The sequence below is a fragment of the Eumetopias jubatus genome, unplaced genomic scaffold (genome assembly GCF_037043125.1).
Source record: "Eumetopias jubatus isolate StellerSeaLion01/CBP00866 unplaced genomic scaffold, mEumJub1_p1.0 scaffold_9, whole genome shotgun sequence".
In the NCBI taxonomy this organism is placed as follows: domain Eukaryota; kingdom Metazoa; phylum Chordata; class Mammalia; order Carnivora; family Otariidae; genus Eumetopias; species Eumetopias jubatus.
The window spans coordinates 3,027,826-3,037,529 of NW_028274815.1; the positions used below are offsets into that span (position 1 = coordinate 3,027,826).

Sequence of the window (9,704 nt, forward strand, 5' to 3'; positions counted from 1 at the left end):
ACAATTGACAATACTGTTTCCTGTGTGGAAATGAATCATATCTTTACAATGGCTTGATTTGTACACACCTGAACTTACAATGCCCTAATTAAATACGAACTTTTACCCTAATTAAATACGGGCTTTACAAATCCATACCGGATATTTCAGCTGTTTTTCATAAATTAGCTCTACTCAAATAATAACAAAGCTTCCTCTCTTTTTAATAGAAAAAATATGTATGCTTTCAGGGAGCTCTGGAAAGTGCCCCTGGCTTGAGTATGTTTTGGATTTCCTATCTGTGCAATGGAATCCATAGAAGGATATTGACCCAGATGCCACGCTGTCTTTCAACTAAATCACTGTGAACGCGTCTATTTTTAAACAATACAGTCTACAGAAAGCCATCACATTAATTGAGAAATAGGAGAACTCTCTATTTTTGTTTATGTTCCATTAAACAGCATTATGCTATTTGTTTTGGCTCATTCGGTAGGCCATCTTGATATTTTTCTTATTTTTTTTGTTTAAAGCCATAAACAGGTATTTCTGCGGTGCTGTGATCTCAGTGTCTCCACGTCTGGCTGCCTGCCTGTTGGCTACAAACCTGCTAATCCGTGAAGGAAGCGCTGGGCTGGTTGCTCCGTGCGGCAGGGATTAGGCACTCGCCAACACTGTTCCACAGCCAGCCTTGTGTTCACCCCGCATATTAACTCAGTGGCTTCATTCAATGACTGTTTGTTGATGCCAAGAGAAGAATGCTTTCTTAAACGTATTTTGATGAAATTAGAAAGAAAAGAGACAGAGGACGCCTAAATTCTGCTCCCCTGCAAATTTCTGCTCTTTTGCTCTCCCTCCGAGCACTAGGCCAGGGTAGGAAGTGCTTTGTGAGCTCTGGAGGTGCACAGACCCTTGTTCGGACTTCTTTTCTGTTTGGTTATGGAGGAGCCATCTGTTTTTGGTGGCCACATATCTCACTCTCTGGGTTCAGCTTTTGCTTCTACAAAATATGTGCTCTGTGCCTATCTCATTAGGTTGTCTAAGAATTCAGGGGGCAATTCAAGCAAAGTACTTTTATTTATTCACTCAGCGAATGTTTATTGTGTACCTGCCATATGCTGATGCAGTCCTAGGCACTTGGAATAATACATCAGTGAAGCAAATGTGTATTTTCTCTGGAGAAAGGGGATGGGAAGGAAAGGAAAAATAAACAATATATATAAAGTACAAAGAAAAAGCAAAATTTCTGGAAAGTCATGAGCATTAGGGAAAATAAAAGGAAAGTAGAGAAGAGTAGATGGATTGGGAATACTGGGGGAGAGCCAATAGCAATTTTAAATGGTGGTGGCGGTTAGACCTCATCAAGAAGCTGACATCTGAGCACAGACTGGAGGGAGGTGAGATTGTTGGCTGAGGAACATCAATGTTCATGAGGGTCTCAGGGCGGGAGCAGCAGAAAGACCAGTGTGGCTGGAGGGGCAGAGAAGCCATCAAAGACACCCAAAGGCAGTGGGTGTGGGTCTTGGGCAGGACCGTGGAGCTTAGTGGCTGCCATGTGCATCACCACAGGGCTTGGAGCCCAGGAGTGAGGTGAACCAGCTCCTATTTGCAAGGCTGGCTCTGGGGGCTGTTTGGAGAACGGACATTCCAGAGTCAAGGGCATGCAGGTATCCAGGCAAGAGGGGTGGGTATTAGTGGGCAGTTTGAGAGACGTGGCTACCTTTTGGAAGGAGCCTGGGGCTGAGCCAACAAGAGCGCATGACAGAATGGAGGAAGGAAGGGCGCTGTAGTGGGGAGGAAGTGAGGGCAACTCAGATGTTTGGCCTGGGCCCCCGGAAGGGACGGCGTGGCCCACCTGTGCACCTCACCATGACAGAGGCCATGGGTAGGGCAGGCTTGGGGATGGAAATAGCAGCTGGGCTTCGGGAATGTGCGGGCAGACTTCAGACAGAACCTGGTATTGGACTAGAATTCAAAACATAGTATAAAATCAGTCGTTTGTCTCTATTATGTCATGACTGGTGTGCCGCTCATGCTGGGCAGCGAGGCTAAGGGCCAGTGGGGAAGGTGCCCGCGTCTGTCTCTGAAAACAAGCAGAACCACTTTTGGGGCTCCCCGACTGACTGAGTGAGGTGCTCGCAGGCCTGTCTGCCTCCCAGGCTTCCTCTGGCTTGCCTGGGACTGCCAGACCGTCAACAAAAAATAGACAGTGCTTTTTTTCCTTCTTGTCAAGTGGTTGCCGCCTGGTGAGCAGAGAACACAGCTGGGCCCTGCTGGGCCTTCAGCCTGCGGAAGCCAGGACAGAGTGACTGTTGTCTGGAGGCCCCGAGTTTGTGGTAGTTGATGGCTCAGCCAGCAGACCGTACAACAGCCACGGGCCTCTCCGCCTTCCTGGATCCTGCTTCTGACCCATGCCTGGGTCAACCACCCCTCCCCCTCTGTGAGTCACAGAACTCCGTGTCCTTTGCAGGTTTTCTCAGTTTTCTCCCTTCTTCTGCACCCCTCTAGCCGCCATACCAGCCATTCTTCTTCTCAACCATATTTATGTTACTTAGAGAGCGTTTTGGCTCATTTTCCATTTCTGAGCTTTCTTTTTATCCTAGGTTTGTGTACCACCTGCAAGTCTTTCCAAAGCTGATGGAAAGACAGAAATTCTCTTTTTAAATGTAAGAGCGTGTTTATGCATCCATTATTCTGTTAGGTAAATAGTTTTTTGAGAGCCCACCAAGGACCAATTATGAGGCTGGAATTTGTGTGGAGTGGACGGGCTTTGGATGGTATCAGGCAAGAGTGTAAAAACAGTATGGAAATAAATGATGCACGGCCCACTAGGAAGAGGGCTTGTTAGAAACATATGGAAGATACAGGCAGTTTATTTTGAGGGTTGGAGGGCCTGCCCGACTATCCCTGGCTGGTGGCATTTCCCGATGTGCGAGTCCTGGCTGATGCTGGGTTTGCTCTCTCCCAGGTGTGTTCGCTCCTGTGCAATCTCTTCCTCTCCCTCTGGCTTCCACTCCTCTGGGGCACTTCCCTTTCCCCACCTGGCACCGTCTGGTCGTCCTTGAACACAACGGTCTTTTTTCTTTTCCCCCAGTAATTTTTCTACAGTTCTGAGTACTTGGTGCTTTTTTGTCATTAAAAAAGCCCTTAAAAAACCCTTTTTCTCCTTAACATTCTGAGTACCTGCAGAAGCAAGGTTGTGCACCTGTGCATCTCTCACGTCTCCATGGTGCTTCACCTGGGGCAGGTGCCAGTAAATGCTGGGGGACCTGATCTAATTTTCTTTACTGTAGTAAAAAAATATGTGTTATTTTATGAAACTCTGAGGGCAGAAGAAATTTTAATGGAATAAATTCGTTATTTCAAATGAAGTAAAATACGTTTTACAGTTTTGAGGAAATGTCAATCATTAGCAGCCCTTCTGAGTCCTCTGTGGTGGGGGGGGAAGGTGTCAATGCATGCATGCACACAACTATGTGGATTTTTCAGGGAAATGGCTGTGTTTTTCCCTTCAAAATTCACACAGGCCAACAACATCATGTTAAGCATATATCTGAAATGTGCATGCATTTCCTAACACAAATATTTCCGGTTTCATATAGCCAAATACTGTTTTAGATATTTGTCTGCTTCTTCTTTTTTAAATCAAACCTCTTATTGAAAGAATTAGAAATTAGAAATGTGCAGGACTTAAGGGTGCCCCAGAGGTTATCAGTTTTACTGAAAGGCTGAAAAATTGTACCTATAAAGAAAACTTACAGAATTTTACATTTTTCTAGGAATTCAGGAATGATTGGACATTGCAGATTTGTTTATATGTTCATTATTTTCAAAATATGCTCTTAACAAGCTCTTAATAAAAAGAAACTTTTCTAACAGATCATGTCTATTTATTTAAAAACCTGTAGAAAACTTCAAAATTTGCCATCCACTTTTTTCAAAGAAATGGAACAAATAATCCTAAAATTTGTATGGAACCAGAAAAGACCCCAAATAGCCAGAGGAATGTTGAAAAGCAAAGCAAAGCTGGTGGCATCACAACTCCGGACTTTCAGCTCTATTACAAAGTTGTCATCATCAAGACAGTATGGTACTGGCACAAAAACAGACACATAGATCAATGGAACAGTATCCAGAGCCCAGAAATGGACCCTCAACTCGATGGTCAACTCATCTTTGACAAAGCAGGAGAGAATGTCCAGTGGAAAAAAGACAGTCTCTTCAACAAATGGTGTTGGGAAAATTAGACAGCCACAAGCAGAAAAATGAAACTGGACCATTTCCTTATACCACACACAAAAATAGACTCCAAATGGTTGAAAGATCTAAACATGAGACAGGAGTCCATCAAAATCCTAAAGGAGAACACAGGCAGCAACCTCTTCGACCTCAGCTGCAGCAACTTCTTCCTAGAAACATCGCCAAAGGCAAGGGAAGCAAGGGCAAAAATGAACTATTGCTATTTCATCAAGATAAAAAGCTTTTGCACAGCAAAAGAGACAGTCCACAAAACTAAAAGACAACCGACAGAATGGGAGAAAATATTTGCAAATGACATATCAGATAAAGGGCTAGTATCCAAAATCTATAAAGAACTTATCAAACTCAACACCCAAAGAACAAATGATCCAATCAAGAAATGGGCAGAAGACATGAACAGACATTTTTCCAAAGAAGACATCCAAATGGCCAACAGACACCTGAAAAAGTGCTCACCATCGCTCGACATCAGGGAAATCCAAAGCAAAACCTCAATGAGATACCACCTCACACCCGTCAGAATGGATAAAATTAACAAGTCAGGAAACGACAGATGTTGGAGGGGATGCGGAGAAAGGGGAACCCTCCTACACTGTTGGTGGGAATGCAAGCTGGTGCAACCCCTCTGGAAAACAGTATGGAGGTTCCTCAAAAAGTTGAAAATAGAGCTACCCTATGATCCAGCAATTGCACTCCTGGGTATTTACCCCAAAGATACAAATGTAGGGATCCGAAGGGGTACGTGCACCCCGGTGTTTATAGCAGCAATGTCCACAATAGCCAAACTGTGGAGAGAGCCAAGATGTCCATCGACAGATGAATGGATAAAGAAGATGTGGTATATATACACAATGGAATATTATGCAGCCATCCAAAGGAATGAGATCTTGCCATTTACAACGACGTAGATGGAACTGGAGGGTGTTATGCTGAGTGAAATAAGTCAATCAGGGAAGGACATGTATCATATGACCTCACTGATATGAGGAATTCTTAACCTCAGGAAACAAACTGAGGGTTGCTGGAGTGGTGGGGGTGGGAGAGATGGGGTGGCTGGGTGATAGACATTGGGTAGGGTATGTGCTATGGTGAGTGCTGTGAATTGTGCAAGACTGTTGAATCACAGATCTGTACCTCTGAAACAAATAATGCAATATATGTTAAGGGAAAAATAAAAGAAGATAGCAGGAGGGGAAGAATGAAGGGGGGTAAATTGGAGGGGGAGATGAACCATGAGAGACGATGGACTCTGAGAAACAAACTGAGGGTTCTAGAGGGGAGGGGGTGGGGGGATGGGTTAGCCTGGTGATGGGTATTAAAGAGGGCACGTTCTGCGTGGAGCACTGGGTGTTATGCACAAACAATGCATCATGGAACACTACATCAAAAACTAATGATGTAATGTATGGTGATTAACATAACAATAAAAAATTTAAAGAAAAAAAATTAACACCTTGCCAAAAAAAAAACAACAAACAAAACTTCATAATTAATGGTGGCAGTTTAGATCCATCCCATTAAACTCAGAAATAACATAAGGATAACCATTATCAACCACTGTGTCTACTGAAGTTTAAAGAAAAGAAAAAAAATTATAAAAATCAGAGATGGAGAGACTACAATGTTTTTATTTGCAGGTGATAAGATCGCTACAGACAAATCCAAAATAATTGTAACAAAGATCCCACTCGTAATTTCAACAGTGTTTCTAAAGCTCTGGTAATAAACCCACTAAATGTGTGTAAAATCTTTACAGGGAAAATTATGAAGCATTACTGAATAGTTGAATAAATGGAGATCCATCTCACTTTCATAGCTAGAAAATCCTTTATCTCAAATATATGAATATTTTCCAAATTAGTCTTCCAATTTCACTAAATTCCAATCAAAATCTAAAGCAGGCTTTCCATAGACCTGCATTAGCTTCTCCTGAGATTCATATGGAAGAGCAGAAGGCCAGGAGTAGCTAGAAAGTCTGAAGAATTACAAGGTTGAGGAATTTGTCCTTCCAAATATCATGATTTATTATAAATCCATAGTAATTAAGGAAGTATTATATTATTACAGAAATAGATGTGTAAAGCAATGAGTAGTATGAAGAGCTCAGAATCAGACTGTATTGGTTTCCTAAGACGGTTGTGACAAAGCACCACAAAAGTAGGTGGCCTAAACAAAAAATGTATTCTTGCATAGTTCTGGGGTCTAGAAGTCCACAATCAAGGTCTCTGCAGGACCCTGCTTTTTCTCAAGGCTCTAGGGAAGAATAGCCCTTGCCTCCCCTAGCTTCTGGTATTGCCCCAAATCCTGGGGTCCTTGGCTTGCAGATGTTTCTCTCTAACCCATGTCTTCATCATCACATGGCCCTCCACTGTGTGTCTCTGTGACCCCATGTCCCTCTTCTTAGAAGGACACCGCTCCTTGGATTAGGTTCCACCCTAATCCAGTATGATTTCGTCTTAATGTGTTGATACTCACAAAGACCCTATTTCCAAACAAGTCACACACACAGCTTCTGGGGATTAGGATTGGAACGTATTTTCGGGGGGACACAATTCAGCCTACAACACAGACCAACTCATACACAGAATATTGATACTACAAAGGTCACATTACACAACCATGCAGAAAGACTGCCATAGTCAATAGAATAAATGCTGCTGGAAAAATTGGCTGTTTATGTGCGTCAAGAAAGTGAGGATCTATTACCTGGAAAACAAGTCTGTGTAAATATAAAGTAGAATGACTTGGGGCATCTGCTGTCATTTATTCGTGGGTTCGTTCTAGGAAATTATCCACACTTCTGGAACTTGGGTTTCCTACATCTCAGATGGGGACCGCAGCACCAGCACCACTACGTCACTGGGAGGATGACGTTGGACACAGCAGAGAACCAGCATGTCTAGTGCTTGCCGCCTCCGAGGCTCAGAGCCCGGATCAGTTTTCCATCCTTCTCTTTCCATGGCCATGTTTCCAGCTCCAAATGTGATACTGGACAGAGACCGTAGCTTACAGAGTGGTTTTGGTTTACACAGGTAGCTTCCTAACAGCTTTTCTTATTAAAAAAAAGTGGAAACTGTGTTGTATGAAAGAGAGAAGGTGCGCAGTCCCCTTGACAAGGAGGGACGAGGCTGTTGGGCCTGATGCCATGCACACGGGCAGGGCATTGCTGCCTCCCTGGCGGCCCCTGAGCATCATCTTTTGCTTCTCTAATAGAGTCCGGGGACAGAGGGGAGCTTCGCGTGTGCTCTGTGGTGAGCACAGGCGACTGTCTAGAGAAGCGGGATCACTACATCGTACACCGGAAACTAATGTAACAGTGTGTATCAACTATAGCCCCCCAAAATAAAAGTTTCCTTCCCATTGTATGTCAACTGGGCGAATCTCAAACTTATGGAGGCATCGCTTTCTGAAAGTCTCACAGGTCTCAAATAGTATTTCGTTATTTATTTTTATTTTTAATTATTCGTTGATTTATTTATTTTTTAAATTTACTTTTATTTATATATTTATTTTTCTTATGTTATGTTAGTCACCACGCATTACATCATTAGTTTTTGATGTGGTGATCCATGATTCATTGTTTGTGCGTAACACCCAGTGCTCGTCAGATCACATCACCCGGCTCACCCATCCCCCCGCCCCCCTCCCCTCTAGAACCCTCAGTTTGTTTGCCGGAGCCCATAGTCTCTCATGGTTCATCTCCCCCTCCGATTCATCGAACTTATACCTGCAATGTTTCAAGATACCGTTCTCATAGACTTTGATGTTTCCCCCATTTGGATTTTAGTACTGGAAAATTTGCCTGCAGTCTTCCTTTTTGCCTTCAAATGGGGACTGACCCCCCAATAAATTAAACTACACACACCAGAAACCAAAGCAACCAAACTGAACAAAGAAATAAAAAAAGATTATTCCTAATATAGAATAGAATATTGCAGTTCAAACTGTAAAAGAGCTGGATTTGTGGTTCCAGACGATAAATTTGGGTCAACTTTGACTTTCTAGACCTAGCTGGATGACTCTCCATTACCAGCTGCATTTTGTAAAAGCTTCAGATGAATGTTTATTGATGAATTTGAGTTGTGTTAGCATGTAAATCCCTTTACATATCCGTTTATAAAGTTCTGTATCACAGATAAAGCCAAGAAAAACATTTTTTCTTCCTTTCTTATAGGAGAAAAATGAACTAATACCTCTGAATGGTTTTTATTTAGAGATAAATAATATACATTGTTTTCCTTTAGTTGGAAATTTATAAATAGAGTTAGTGATGATCACATACGGGATTCTGGTTTAGTTACCACAGGATTGTGTTCAGTTTATGTTGCTAGATAAGATAATAGTAAAAGAGTATAATTGGTATTAAAAGAAAAAAAAGAGCTTTATCGTATTCTTTATTGCAATTAGGTATTTTAAAATGCCTATAAAGCCATGAGGCTGTATGAAATTGTTTGCTCCTTGTAGATGTGTGATGTGTGTATGGATAATTTCTGACTTTGACTGATGGAGAACCATGCACAGTGGCCATTGATGCTATGTCTTGGGACTATGGTTTTCATTAGACTGGTCTTTGCATGCGTTTATTTTCACCAAGGAAATAGTGGCTTCTAGCATGATGATAACTGACTACTCTTCAGACTTTATTAGGTTTTCTTCTCCAAAACTAGGTCCAAAAATGTAGCTCTAAGCAGCTATCAATGCTAACTACATCTAGCTTGACTGAAATGCTGAGCTCATAGTCAAAACTTATGGGGAAATAAAATTTTAGAAGCTCCTGTGCAGACCTTGCCAGATAGTGACTTTGGTCATAAGTAGACACCATATGAAGCATTATTTATATTTGAGTCAACTTTATTTAACAACATTTAACACATGCATATCAAATCTTTAAGCAATGATTTTTGAAATTATCCATCTAAAAATTATTTTAAGGCTATTTCTCCTTTTCTGCCTTCTCTCATGCATTTATAGAAAAGTTACTAGTGTCAGCCCTAGACCAGGGGATTAATACACCCTATTTCATTTTCATCCGAGCTCTGTGAGATAGGGGTATTATCATCGCTATCACGGCCATTGTTGTTGATATCTTGTGCTTTACAAATGAGAAAACTGAAGATTGAAAGGAGTTAAGTAATTGGTTCAGGATCCCCAAAATAGTAAGTGTTGAGTGAATAGAGAGTGTAAGACAAACCAAAATAACTCTTGAAAAAAATTTGTGGGGTTTTCTTAATGATTCAGAGAATGTGATTTATTAAAACAATGAAAGAAAAAACGGAAAGAAGGAGAAAGAAAAGAAAAAGAGAGAGAGAGAGGGAGGGAGGAAAGGAAGAGAGGAAGAATGTTTGGAAGCTGTTGATAGGTAAGGGTAATGCTACACGGATTAAGTCCTGTCATCCCATCTTGTTACAAAGTCGTGGCCCGATCAGGAATTCTGATCTGAGAGAGACACCGTTTTCATTTCCCTT

General features: G+C 41.9%; 1 non-coding gene across 1 annotated transcript; it reads left to right on the forward strand.

Moving 5' to 3' along the window:
* The first annotated feature begins 7,314 nt into the window (after positions 1–7,314).
* Positions 7,315–7,439, forward strand: LOC114206054 (U6atac minor spliceosomal RNA). The gene has a single exon (XR_003608547.1). It is a non-coding gene; the product is annotated as a U6atac minor spliceosomal RNA (small nuclear RNA).
* The last annotated feature ends 2,265 nt before the right edge of the window (positions 7,440–9,704 follow it).